Source organism: Herpailurus yagouaroundi, unplaced genomic scaffold (genome assembly GCF_014898765.1).
Source record: "Herpailurus yagouaroundi ecotype Mexico unplaced genomic scaffold, PumYag 184, whole genome shotgun sequence".
NCBI lineage: Eukaryota > Metazoa > Chordata > Mammalia > Carnivora > Felidae > Herpailurus > Herpailurus yagouaroundi.
Window position 1 is genome coordinate 39,224,897 of NW_024412415.1, and position 13,925 is coordinate 39,238,821.

Here is a 13,925-nt window from a genome sequence, read left to right on the forward strand (position 1 = left end):
TCAGAGGCACAAATATTTGCTAAGCCCAGGGGCCTCCCAGACATTCTGGCAGGATTGGGGAAAGCAAGTGTATGGAGCCTCTCCCTGTGGGGCCAGGAAATCCAGAGAAGGTAAGAGCCCCTTGAAGAGGTGTCCCCTGACCCCATTCTCTTTGTCACGTTTGTATACTAGGCTCTCACACCCGTAAGCACGTAAAGTCCTATCACAAAGCACCTTCTCAGCCGTGAGCAGAACAGAGAGCTGACCCCCCCTTTTACAGATGAGGAAAGCCAGGCCCACACAGGGAACAGACTGTGTGAAAGGGCTGGGAAACGGGAGAGCCTGAAGTGGAGACAGGACCAGAAAGCTAACACCCAGCACCAACACTCTCCCATCCTGCACTGGGTCTGCTGCCCCCTTCCTCAAGAACTTCCCTTAAGCCTTGGACTAGTTGGATCCTTAAGCTTGGACTAGTTGGTAGTCCCTGACCGACTGCCAGACCATCTTCTCTGGTCAGACCTCCCGTACCCTTGTTTCTTCTCCTCTCTTCTTACCTCCCAGCTCCGGGAGCCCTTGCAGCCCCACACTCTCCCCCAGTCTTGCCCTTCCTGCCTTGCCTAGCTCAGACCTCCAGTCCGGGAAGCTGTCCGGGACTGTTCCTGCCCACAGGGCTCTTGCCCTCACAGGAGTGGGAGCATGAAGGACTGGAAGCAAGGGTCTGGATCCTAGGTGCAGCTCTGTCACCAACTTGCGGGGTGACCTGGGGCTACCTTGCGAGTCTCAGATTGCTCATCTGGACTCAGCTCTCCTGCCTCACCAGGGAACTGAGAGCCTGGGTGGGAAAATCCTGGCAGTGGACACAGGCCACAGCTGCTGGGGTTCTTGTTGGCATCAGCATTGTCCAAACTTTAGGCTCCATTCAGATCCATTGTCATCCAGCCACACCTTGTATTGTCTTCTGCCTCTGGGGAGGGCGAGGGGCTAGGGGAGGCCAGTGTGTGGCCTGAGAGCTCACCCAGCTCACCCAGCTGGGCTGGGTGCTGTGGGCCCAGCAGCCCCTGCTCCTCTCCACTGGCTCCAGTAAGCCAGACCTGGGTGTGGGGTTTGGGGGGCCTGCAGCAAGAGGGTTTGGAGGCCACCCTGAGTCCCAGCCCCTAGGCAGCTGGGTCCTTCAAACCCCCAGGGTGTTAACAACTTTTCCCAGTTAAGAACAAATTCCCTCTCCATGCCAACAAAATTAGAAAGGGCCCCTGGGAAGTGCTGGAGTCTTCCCTCCCCCCACCCCACCACCAACCCTCACAGACTCTTGAAGGGCCACAATGCATAGAATCAGAGACTGTCACAGCAATGCACCGTAATTGTACAGATGAGAAAACTAAGACCTAAAGAGAGACGGGGACTCGCCACCACCGCGTGGAGACGCTAGTGTGTTCAGAGGGAGGGCCCTTGTCTTGAGGCTTCGTGGGCCTTCCAAGCGCCAGCTTTTTATTTAGTTGTAATGTTATTTTGAGTTGCTTTGGGGGATTAGGCCCTTTCGGAGTCACCCATTGGCGCCGCCACTGCTCCGGGTCTTGGACGTCTGAGGTTTTTGGAAACGAGACCAATTCCCACGGGCGCCGAGCGACCTCCTGGAGCGGGTTCCGAGGTCCTGGACTTTCGGATGTCCCAGGACTCAGCTGGGCTCCCTGAGGGAGCGGGGCGGACTCTGGGGGCGGGGCTCCGGGGGCGGGGCCAGTGACTGTGACCCCGCCCCCCGGCCTGAACCCACTCCGTAAACAGGCGGCCGCGGCGCCTGGGGGCTTCTGCTGCAAGCCGGGCGCCGAGTTACATCACGGTTCCCGGGAGCTTCCTGCCCCGACGGCCAGGTCCCCGTGGCCCTCGCCTGCCCGCCTGACGCCGGTGTCCGAGGAGCAGAGGGTGGCGAGGCGCCCGCCTGCCCTGGCCTGCTGGCCTGCGCTCTCCCCGCAGGCCCGTGGGGCTTCGTGGCGATCTGGCTCGGCTGGAAGGTGGGGCCTCTGCCTCAGCCGCGCAGAATCTGCGTCTCCGTTTCCCCATCTCTGAAACCAGGGGCTGCGTTAGGAGTGGGTGTCTCCCAGTTGGGGGACGAGGAGATGCTCCTTGAGCCTCGGGCGAAGGGCGGCCCTAGGAGGGGCAGTGACTCTGACTTGGCTTTCGACTTTAGCCAAGTGGTGGCTGCTCACAAAGCCACCTGACTCAGAAGGCAGTCGCGGCCCCCGAGGGCCTTAGGGACCACTCAGCCTCGCAGAAGAAGGATGACTTTGTAGTATCCTAGCCTACCCCTCTCCCCACTTGTTGCGGACACAGACCCTCTGGGTAAAATGAAAAACTTGGTCTCAGGCTACCACTCTCCCAGAGCTTTGGAAAAGATACTCGGTTGCACAACCTGGAGGGAGATTTCTGCGCAACAACAGCTTCCCCCTTGGGGCCTGAGAGAAACAGGCTGCCTGAGGAGGCAGGGGGCACCTTGCGCTTGGGAGACACCCAAGCAAATGTGGGCCAGAGCTGGTGAGGGAGGCAGTAGAAAGGATGCTTGCTGAGATCTCCGGGGGCTGCCCAGTCCTGGGACTTGACTATTTGGTGATTCTGCACCTACGTTGTCCAAAAAGAAAAGCATTAGCCACATGTAGCTGTTGAGCACTTGAAATATGGTGTGGGGACCCACTCAGAACCCCAGAGCTGGCATGAAGATTATCTTAAGACATTTGAGATTCAACCAATGCAGGAAAAAGGCTTCCTCAGAGCTTCCCTTATCTGACTAAGAGCATCAACTTCTGGGAAGTGAGGCTACCATAAATCCTGTCTTCAAAAGAGCTTTATGGCCCAGAAGAAGATGAGAGACCATCCATACCCGTATAGATAAATATTATCACAAACTCTCTTATCTTATGTTCTCCTAAAAGTCCATTTGTCTTTGCTAAAGAAATCTATTTGTTTTTCCCATTGAACCACTTCCCTCCACTCACTTTTCCCTACTAAGGTCTGTAAACCTTTACCTGTAATAGTTTAAGGAGACTCCTACTTCCTTTGTTCCTTTGTTGGCTCCTGTATGCATACCAATACCCCTTTTCTCCTGTTAATTTGCCTTTTGTCAATGGAGTCCCAGCAACTGCACCTAGGAGGGTAGGGGAAACTTTGTTTCCCTCCCCTACAGTCACTAGTCCACATTGATAAGTGCAAGAAGTGTAAAATACACACAGGATTTCAAAGATAGCATGAGATAAAAGAATGCAAAATAGGGGCGCCGGGTTGGCTCAGTCGTGTGAGCTTCCGACTTCAGCTCAGGTCATGATCTCGCGGTTCGTGGGTACGAGCCCCACATTGGATTCTGTGCTGACAGCTCAGAGCCTGGAGCCTGCTTTAGATTCTGTCTCCCTCTCTCTCTGCCCTTCCCCCACTCACGTGCTGTCTCTGTCTCAAAAATAAATAAACATTAAAAAAAAGAATGTAGGGGCGCCTGGGTGGCGCAGTCGGTTAAGCGTCCGACTTCAGCCAGGTCACGATCTCGCGGTCCGTGAGTTCGAGCCCCGCGTCGGGCTCTGGGCTGATGGCTCAGAGCCTGGAGCCTGTTTCAGATTCTGTGTCTCCCTCTCTCTCTGCCCCTCCCCCGTTCATGCTCTGTCTCTCTCTGTGCCAAAAATAAATAAAACGTTGAAAAAAAAAATTAAAAACACCAAATTCATTAAAAAAAAAATAAATAAATAAATAAATAAAATTAAAAAAAGAATGTAAAATGTATCATTAATAACTCCAAGTATTGGTTACATGTGAAATCATACTTTGGATAAGTTGGGTTAAATAAAATATATTATTAAAATTAATTTCACCTGGTTTTTTTTTACTCTTTTCATGTCTACTAGAGAAACTTTAAAAAAAAATATGCGGTTGGCATTATGTCCCTATTGGAAAGAACTACTAAATGTCAGGTAACCTTGTATCTTTGGGTTTGCTTTTACCAGACAACATCACCGGGCTTTATTAACTGAATGCTCTGCATCAGGTCCTGAACAGCTTCGACGGGGGGGCGGGCGGAGACGGGGGAGATACTGCGCCAGCCTTCAGGGAAGCTGCCAAGCCCCTCTTGGCTCTCAGCTCAGCCTGGCTGAGTCCTCCTGCAGTCCTGCCTCCACAGGACACTCAGGCCAGCAGAAGGCTGGGCAGAGGGCTCTGAGGACTGCCAAGGCTCTGGGAACTTAGGGAAGGAGCTTCATGCAGGGCAAGGGTTCAGAAGACAGTGTAGCCCATGGCCAGGAACCATGGTTGGCCCTTGAGAGCTGTTCCCATGGCCAGGACCACAGACAGGCCTTTCAGCTGCTCCAGTCCTAGGCCTCACTGCCCAGCACCTCCTGGCCGTCTCTTAGTGGCAACAGAGCCTTCCACCAGCCTTGCCAGCACCACCTGGCTGTGATGGAACAGGCTTCTCTGCTCTCTCATTCTCTTTGCCACCTCCCGGCCCCCAGGCTCTGCTTGATTAAAAGATATTTCTGATAGTCATTCAGGGGTACAGGTGGCAGTTTGGGGGAAAAAATATCCCAGGCTCAAAAAAGACAACTACAGCTGGTGTTTCTGATTAACAGCCCACACCTAGCAATTTGGAGGGATGGTCCTGCTTGGTATGACCCAGGTTTAACCCATGCAGCTGATACAAATGTGACAGCTTTACAGCCATGTAAAGCTAGCCAGACCTGTACATAGTTAAACAACCTTATCTAACATTCCTGTTTCTTCTCCTCTGTAAACGTGCCCATAATAATAATAGCCGACGCTCTTATCGTGCTTATTGTGTGTCAGGCACTGTGCTAGTAGCTTACATTGATGAATTCATTTAATTTGAATCCAACTAGATTTTAGGCACAAACAACAACCCTATGAGATAAGCACTATTTTTTATTTTTATTTTTTACTTATTTTTATTTTATTTTATTTTTTTGATTTACATCCAAATTAGTTAGCGTATAGTACAACAATGATTTCAGGAGTAGATTCCTTAGTGCCCCCTACCCATTTAGCCCATCCTCCCTCCCACAACCCCTCCAGCAACCCTCTGTTTGTTCTCCATATTTACGAGTCTCTTGTGCTTTGTCCCCCTCCTTGTTTTTAGATTCTTTTTGTTCCCCTTCCCTTATGTTCATCTGTTTTGTCTCTTAAAGTCCTCATATGAGTGAAGTCATATGATATTTGTCTTTCTCTGACTAATTTCACTGAGCAAAACACCCTCCAGTTCCATCCATGTAGTTGCAAATGGCAAGATTTCATTCTTTTTGACTGCTGAGTAATACTCCATTGTGTGTATATATATATATATATATATATATATATATATATATATACATACCACATCTTCTTTATCCATTCATCCATCGAGGGACATTTGGGCTCTTTCCATACGTTGGCTATTGTCAATAGTGCTGCTATAAACATGGGGGTGCATGTGTCCCTTCGAAAGAGCACACCTGTGTCCCTTGGATAAATACCTAGTAGTGCAATTGCTGGGTCGTAGGATAGTTCTATTTTTACTTTTTTGAGGAACCTCCATACTGTTTTCCAGAGTGGCTGCACCAGCTTGCATTCCCAGAGATAAGTACTATTATTATCCATTGTCCATGGGTGAAGAAACTGAGGCACAGAGAAGATTTTTTGTTTGTTTGTTTGTTTGTTTGAGAGGGACAATGACAGTGCGAGTGGGAGAGGGGCAGGGAGAGAGGGAGACAGAATCCCAAGCAGGCTCCACGCTGCCAGTTCAGAGCCCGATGTGGGGCTTGAACCCACGAAACCGTGAGGTCATAACCTGAGCTAAAACCAAGAGTCGGACGCTTACCTGATTGAACTGCCCAGGCACCCTGAGGCACAGAGAAGTTAAATAAACTTGCTCAAGGTCACACAGCTAGAAAGGTGCAAAAGTGGTACTGAAACCCGGCAGTCTGGCTTTAGTGTTTGTACTCCAAACCACTGCATTACACAGCTTCTCCCAGGATGCTGGAGGAATCTAGTGTGTTTTGTTTTCCTTGACTGGTTCCTTTGCTAAGCAGTTTATGATAAACCTGTGGCATGTGCTCACAATCTAAAAACTGTCTGCGATCGGCTTTAACAGATTAAAAATGATGAGATGTGACTGGGACCAAACTTGTGGGGAAGAAGAAATTCCTGAAAGAAAAAAATCGTTCTATCCTTCTTTGTCTGTTTCTCTACATGAGTGGGCAAGGGCACCCCGACTGAGAATGAGTGCAGCTTGTGAGAAGACAGACCCGCAGCCAAAGGTTGTTGTGGCCCGGGGTTGAAAGGTACCCCCAACTTAGCAAACAGCCTGGGCGGGCTTAGAAACGTGGAGCCATAGCTGGTCTGCACGTATGGGGGGGGGGGTTGGAGGGCTAAATCGCTTTGAATGAGGACAGGAGAACAAGGGGGGAAAGGGGGAAGGGGGACCTGAAAAGAAGATGCCAGCTGTGACCTGAGTGGGGTGTGGCAGAACAGGAAATAGCTGATGGGTTTGAAAACAAGATGGCCACTGCTTGTCTGCCTTGCTTGTTCTGAGTTGGGATGTTCATCTTCCTCATCCTCCTGACCTTTGGTCAAAGTCTAATACCAGCGCTGCTTTGTGCCAGTGGGTGCTGAGGGGCTGGAGGGAGAGGGTCCGGCTTGGGGAGCAGTGGGCCTAGAGGCCACGGGCACACGGGGAGCTGCTGGGTGGGAAGTCTGCCTGGAGAAATCTAAGTTGCTGCCATCCTCAGAGTTACTGGGGGGTCACAGGGTTCCTGCCAGTTGCAGGTTGGGCAGTACACAAGGGTGTCCAGCCGAAATGGTGTCTAGCCCCTGAAATCCATGCTCTTGCCCCCAGTCAGGCATCCTGGCACAGGGCTCCGTCTGCCCAGAGGGGTTCCTTTTCCAGGTCCATGTGGGCTTGGCAGCTGCCCTGTGGGGAGCCTCTGCTGACAGCTGAGGAATGGAGGAGGCCCCTCAGGTAGCAGCCTCTTGGGTCCCACACATAGTGTGGGTCCTGGGCTGCTGTTCTAGACCCTCCAAAGTAAGAGAAAGCCTCATTGGGCCTCCCAGGCCTTCCTTATCCTGACTCCTGACTCAGCCTCCCACTTTTTTCTGAGGCCTCCCTAGGCCAGCCTCCCCTGGGCAGTCTGTCTCTACAAGGGTATCCTGTCAGCAGCACCTCAAAGACACAGAGATGGGGCCCACGATGGGAATCCCTAGCAATATACTAGTATCAGAATTTGCTAACTAGAGTTTTGGCATTGTTTTAAGAAGTTAGGGGCGCCTGGGTGGCTCAGTTGGTTAAGCATCTGATTCATGATCTCAGCTCAGGTCACGATCTCACAGTTTCACGGGTTCGTGCCCTGCGTTGGGCTCTGTGCTGACAGCATGAAGGAGTCTGCTTGGGATGCTCTCTCTCCCTCTCTCTGCCCCTCCCCTGCTCGAGCACGTGCGCGCGCTCTGTCTCAAAATAAATAAACATTTAAAAAAATTTTTTTTAAGTTAGAGCAGACTCACGATTATGTTCCTTTATCTATCCATTTATTCCTATCATTTATATTAACCTATATACATTGCTTTTCTAATTTAGTGTCACAACATATCTTTAGGTATTTTTATTTCCAGATTACCAATGAGGAAACTGAGCTGGTAGTCAATGTCTGTCTGGATTGTACCAGTCTTCCAGCTCAGTAGGGGTGGGCCTGGGGCAGCCTGGGCTTTGGACCTTGAACTGAAGAAGGGGATGAGGGGAGCTGGGTGTGCCTGCGGGCCACAGACCCACATAAGAGCTACACTGAGCAAAGAGGGGCTTGTGAAAGGAATGCAGGTGGACCCCACACAAAGATAGAAAATAGGGAGGGAGGGGACAGGGTGCTCCCAGGGCCTTGTGGAAGCAGGTAGAGGCTAGAGGGATGGGAAGCTGGTGGGTGCCCAGTGGAACTCGCCCTGCAGAGGTCTCCTGGCATAAAGCGATGGGGACTACCTTGAGGGTGGGGTGGGTTGCCCATGCCTGCTCCTCTGAGGTGAGCAGGAGGGAGGATTCCAGCTGGGTGAGCTGGGCCTTCACCCACCCCCAGGTGCTGTCTAGGGCAGCTGTCTGGAGGGGAACCAGCTCCATCCCTGGCAGGTGGGAGAGGATGAGCTACCGATCACAGCGCATGGTGCTTTTCATTCAAGACTTCCTACCTCCCTCCCCTCACAATAAGAACATAAGAAAGGTTGGGGTGCCTGGGTGGTGCAGTCAGTTAAGCATCCAACTCTTGGTTTCGTCTCCGGTCATGATCTCACATTCGTGAGTTCAAGCTCCACGTCGGGCTCTGCATTTGACAACTCAGAGCCTGCGAGAGATTCTCTCTCCCTCTCTCTCTGCTCCTCCCCTGCTCTCTCTCCCTGTATCTCAAAATAAATAAATAAACTTAAAGAAAAATCTTAAAAAAAAAAAACATAAGAAAGGCACAAGCCTCATTTTAGAGATGAGAAAGCAGGCCAACCATGTCCAGTGATGTGCCTGAGGTCACAGAGTTAGGCTGGGGTGCAGCCAGGATGCAAACTTGCCTTTGCTGTTCTGGTGGAGGAACTTGATGCAAACCCCAGAGCAGTGCATGCCAGGAATGGGGTGCTGGGAGCAAAGCTGGAGAGGGGGGAGTGGGTGATTGAATACCCCCACCCCAAAACCCACCTTCCCAGCCCCTCCTTATTCGGAGCCAGGAAGGAGAGGTTAGTGGCCCTTTAGGGCTGTGACTAGCGGCTCCTGTGACCACACACAGAGGTCAAACACACCCTGACCTAACAGGCCTGGCAGGGTGCAGCACACTGAGAAAGAAAGCAGATGAATGAATGAATGAATGCGGGAAAGAATGCATGAAAAGCCACGTCTGGAGGTGTGTCTGTGCACAGGGGTGCTCATGGGTGGACATGACATCCTTCTCATCTGTCGCAGCTCCTGTGAGTCCCGCCTTGCCAGAAGGCCTCCATTCCGGGTGACAGAGCACAGTGTTGGGAGTGAGGAACCCTAGGCTTGCTTGACTCCTGGATCTGCTGCTTCTTGGTGGTGAGACTTTGAGTAAGTCACTTCACCTCGGCTTCCTCCTTTGCACAACAGGCCTATGAACCCGTAGCTCGGGAGATGGTTGTGCATGCCAGCCCACTAAGCTTCATGAGCTGTAAGTCTCTGCACTGGTATTATTTTCGTTACAAGAGGAGTCAACAGCCCTGGACAGAGTCCACGGGCGGAGGGGTGGGGAGGAGAGAGGACAGGAAATGGGGAAGGGAGGAAGATAGAGGAGGGAAGGCTGAGTAGGGCTGGGGAGCAGTGCACACCCCGGGCAAGCCTGTGCTAGAAGAAGGGGTGCTCTTGCCTGTCCCTGGCCAGACAGTCCCCCCATGTGCATGTGGGCCGCTGGGTCCCCCCGACCCCTCAGGTTGACTTCCTCCAGGAGTATTGTCCTGTGCCAGCTCAGGCTGCAGCATGTTCACAGCCTCACTTAGTCTGCCTGGCTGTCCCACGTCGGTAGGTGACAGTTATCCCAATTTTCTGCCTGTGTAAACTGTGCTTCAGGAAGGTTGAAGTGACTTGCCTAAGGCAACACGGCTAAGGAGCAGCAGAGGCAGAATGTGAGCTAAGGACGGGCACCAATCTTCCCTGGCCACTCGAGCACAGCACGAGCACAGAGTGCAGGCCCCCTTCCCTCCAGTCCCCTGGCCCCAGGAGCACATTCCTGAGATCATTCTGCTCTGTGAGGCCTGTCTTGACTTGTCACGGGGTGGGGAGCCTGGCATCCTGGTGGAAGCATATCAGGTCACAGTGACAGTCCCGGCCCCCAGGGATTGGCTCCTGGGGGTGGGGGGGGGTGGTAGTGCTGTACCCACTGAACCCACTGAACCTGAGCATGGGGTCAGCCAATCAGGGAGCCCCTCAAAGTTCAAAGGGATGCTGGCCACCTGAGGGGCTGAAGGAGGTGGCTTGGTTCTGGGCAGGCTCTGCTGAGAGCAGTTCACGGAGAAAGCTGTGGTTGGGTGGGCCCTGGGGGCCGTGTGGGCCTTTCGTGTCCAAGCCCAGCCCCATGTCTTGGGTTCATCTCCCACAGCCCTCGCAGCCTGGCTGAGCAGTGGACAAAGTCTCCCCAGTTCCCCCAAGTGCCTTCTGGAACTCTTTGCCCTCAAGGGTTTCATGCTTCCACTTCTGGGTACAAACAGGCCAGCTGCCCACCAGACACAAGGAAACACGGAGGCTTCCCCTTAACTGAACAGGGCCACTGCAGGCCTTTGTCCCTATTAGGATTTTCCTGGTGTGTTTACTGGCTGTTGCCTCAGAATTGGGATAGGAATGAGGCCAGAGCTGGGACTGGGAGCCAGATGGGGGTGAAGATGGGCTGGGATGGGGGCAGAATCTTAGGCTGAGAGCCAGAATCTTAAAAGCAGGAGATTTTACTGGCAATGAGCCTCTGCAGGGTGTGTGCCTCTCCTGCTGCTGGAGGTGAGTTTCATGACTGACCACAGCGGGCCATCAGCCCCAGGTTGCCTCGATCTGCAGGCCTCCTCTTGTGGTGGGGCTGACTTCCTGTCTGTCTCGGTCCCCTGTGCCTTTCACACTTGTTACTCAGGCCCAGTGTGCACTCCTTCCCCCAAGGCTGAGCGATGGGACGCCCGCTCCTAGGGCCACTGCTGTTCTGAGTCTGGGAGAGGGAGATGAGATGTGGTTTCCCTGGCCGCTCACTCCTACACCGTGGCCTGGGTGCCAATGCCACCTGCATCCTAACCCCATAGCACTATTGCCCATCCCACACCCTGCCTCTCGAATCCTCTCTAGACCCTGGGGGTTGTTACTCTCATTGTCCCTATGTTAGAGATGGAGGAACTGAGCTTAGTCAGGGGACATCTCTGCCTGCCTCTGCCCCCGGAGCCACTCCATTGTGCTGTGACCCCACACACGCTGACAGCACCTCACGACTTACCACCTACTTTTGTCTCTTGCAGGAGGCCTTCTCTGACCCCACCAGCCACAGGCCATCCTACCCTCAGCCCCCTGATATTACCCCAACTGGTTTTGCCTTCTTCCCTCGGGGACCTTGGGGACTTGGCTATCCTCCTACCCTTCCCCACTGACCTGCCCATATCCCAATATCCCAACCAGCCAAGGGTTCCTGAGTAAGCAGAGCTGGTGAGGAGGTTTGTGTGGGTGCAGTGCATGGCCCTGGGGATTGCTGCGAGAAGCTGTGTCCTGCCTGAGGCTCCATTACTTCTCAGCTGCCCTACTCCAATCTCAGAGGGATTCTTCAGTTGGGTCCACTGCCCTATGCTGGGAAACCCATACTAGCAAGTGCTAGGGGGCATGTGTGAATGCAGGGAGGCCTGCTAGGACTTGCCATAGCCCTGGGCCCCTGAGGTCATGGAGACCTCCTGAAACCCCTTCCCAGGAGAGCTATTCAAAGGTAGACAGGCCTGATGAGGTGCTAATTACTGAGCTAATTGGAGCCTGTGTGAGCTACAGATGGCCTAGTTGACAGGACTTGAGGCCTGCAGGAGGGGAAGGGGCTGCCAGCAGAGGGTGAGGAGAGAGGCCCAGGTCCAGAGGGCCGTGTTTGTTCAGGAATTGTTGACTCACTAGCGCTGACCAGCTGCTTTGAAATGCAGCCCGGTCGCCTCTATACCTTGGCCCTGGCTTTCCCTCCACCAAAGGACTTGTCTTCTGAGGCCCTATTTGTTGGAAGGGTCCACTGAGCATTTTGCAGGGGCAGACTGCTCTGCTCTGGGGACCCCTCAAGGAGAAGGGAGCCCCCCCCCCATCCTGGGGCCTCTAGGCTTGCTGCAGCCCAGGCAGACACCGGGCTGGGTGCTGTTGGAGGCTGCCTGTGAAAATAGAAGTGACATCATTGAGCTGGGTCATCTTTGAGGGGTCTGGTCTCACCCATGGCAGGCCCTGACTCTTTCTGGAACTTGGCCTGGGCCCTGTCCCGAGAACAGGCCTGTGTGGCTTCCTGAGGGGGGCTGGAGAGCCGGAGGAGATGAACTCATGCCCCGTGACCACAGAGACCTCCCAGATTGGGGATGAGACTGGCCCCAGACAGAGGGCAGGGGAGTCAGTAAGACCACTTGGCTGCAACCAGAAAGGCAACAACAAGTAGCACCCGCCTCCCTCGCCCAGATCTCAAATTCCCTGCTTCACAGCCCACCTGCAGAGTGCAGGTGTTCTCAGCACCCTGGAGCTAGGGGGCACTCTGGCCTCAGCAGGGCAGTGTGTGGCTGTCACTCACATTGGCCTAGGTATCTCAGCAGACCACAGCTCTGGCCCTGGCTCCCCATGGCTCCTGTACACATTCTGCATTCTCTCTGGTCTCCAGGCCTTTATTTGGGCTGTTCACCCCACCAAGCACCCCCTCTTTTCTCCTCGCTGCCTAGTGAGGTCCTCCCCACTCCGCAGGCTCTGGCTCCCTCTGCATCCCAACTGCTGTGTGACCTCCTGCTTGACCCGCACCCACAGCCCCTGCTCCTCCACATCCCTCCCCAGGCCCAGGACCCACACGCAGGTAATCAGGAGAGACAGCTAGGAGGCCAATGCCCCAGAACTAAACAAGAAGATGGGTACGAAAGGCCTTTGGTATAATACTGGTTTAATAACATGATAATAATTGCTCTGATTTTATGAGTCCCTACTTCTGGGCCAGGCATTGTGCTTGGAACTTTCTGTACATACTTTCTCACAGCAACCCCCAGGAGCTCTCTTATTATCTCCACTTTCCAGTGAGGAAATGGAGGCTCAGAGAGGCCATGCAACTTACCCAAAGTCATACAGCAACTTAGTGATAGTCTGGCAACTCCCGTCATTCCCCTCACAACGAGAGGGGGCTTGTTGTTGTTGTTGTTGTTATTATTATTATTATTATTATTTTTGCCAACCTGTTTCCTTCCCTCTTTCCCCTCCCTCCCTGCCTGTTATCCTCTATCTGGTGAGTTTGCATCATTACTAGAGCCTGTGGGTCCAATTAGGGGACCTCCCCAAGGGAGCTGACTGAGGCAATCCCTGCCCCGAGGGGGCCTCCCTGAGCCAAAGTTTTAATTAGCCTTCACTGCTCTTCCTGAAACTCTGACCTGCCCACGGCTACACCAGCCCAGCCTGGCGTTGTGGAAAGAGGCGGGACTGGCATCTAACCCAGTGGCCGGGTGAAGCCACACCAGCATGGCAAGGAGGTGTGCCTGGGCCCCTGTCCCACACAGCTCTCCAGGTCTACCTCAGCATTACCTCATTTAATCCATTAAATGGATTAATAAAATAAACGGATTAAGTGACTTAATCCATTAAATGGATTAAATAAATTAAATGCATTAATATTTGTAAAGCTCTTAAACCAGTGCCCTGCTACATAGTAAAGAGCTATATGAGTATTACATTGAAAAAACAAGGCAGGAGGGACAGGGGGAGCAAGGGGCAGGGTGAGGGCACAAGGCTATTCTTGGACTTGAGGATGGCATGTCCCTGGGTCACCTGGCAATGCTGGGTGGCCGGTGTGTGGGCTGTCAGCATCTGTAATGCTTGTCCCCCGTAACATGGGAGGCTTGGGGTTCAGAGGAAGGGAATGAACAGGTATGGAGAGGAGGCTACGTGACAGGCGCTGCTTTGAGCATTTTACATACTGCACGCTGCCTTATAAGACAGGGGTTAGCATCCCATTCTACAGACGAGGCAACCTAGGCTCAGACAAGGAATTAACATGCCCAGGGCCACACAACCATTAAGAGGCAGGGCAGGATTTATGAGGAACCTGGGTGGCTCTGTCGATTAAGCATCCAACTTCGGCTCGGGTCATGATCTCGCGGTTGGTGGGGTTGAGCCCCATGTTGGGCTCTCAAATGTAAATGAACATTAAAAAAATTTTTTAATAAAAAAAAGGCAGGGCAGGATTTAAACTCAGGTCTAAGCCCTGTACACTGGGAAATCTGACTCCTCTTGT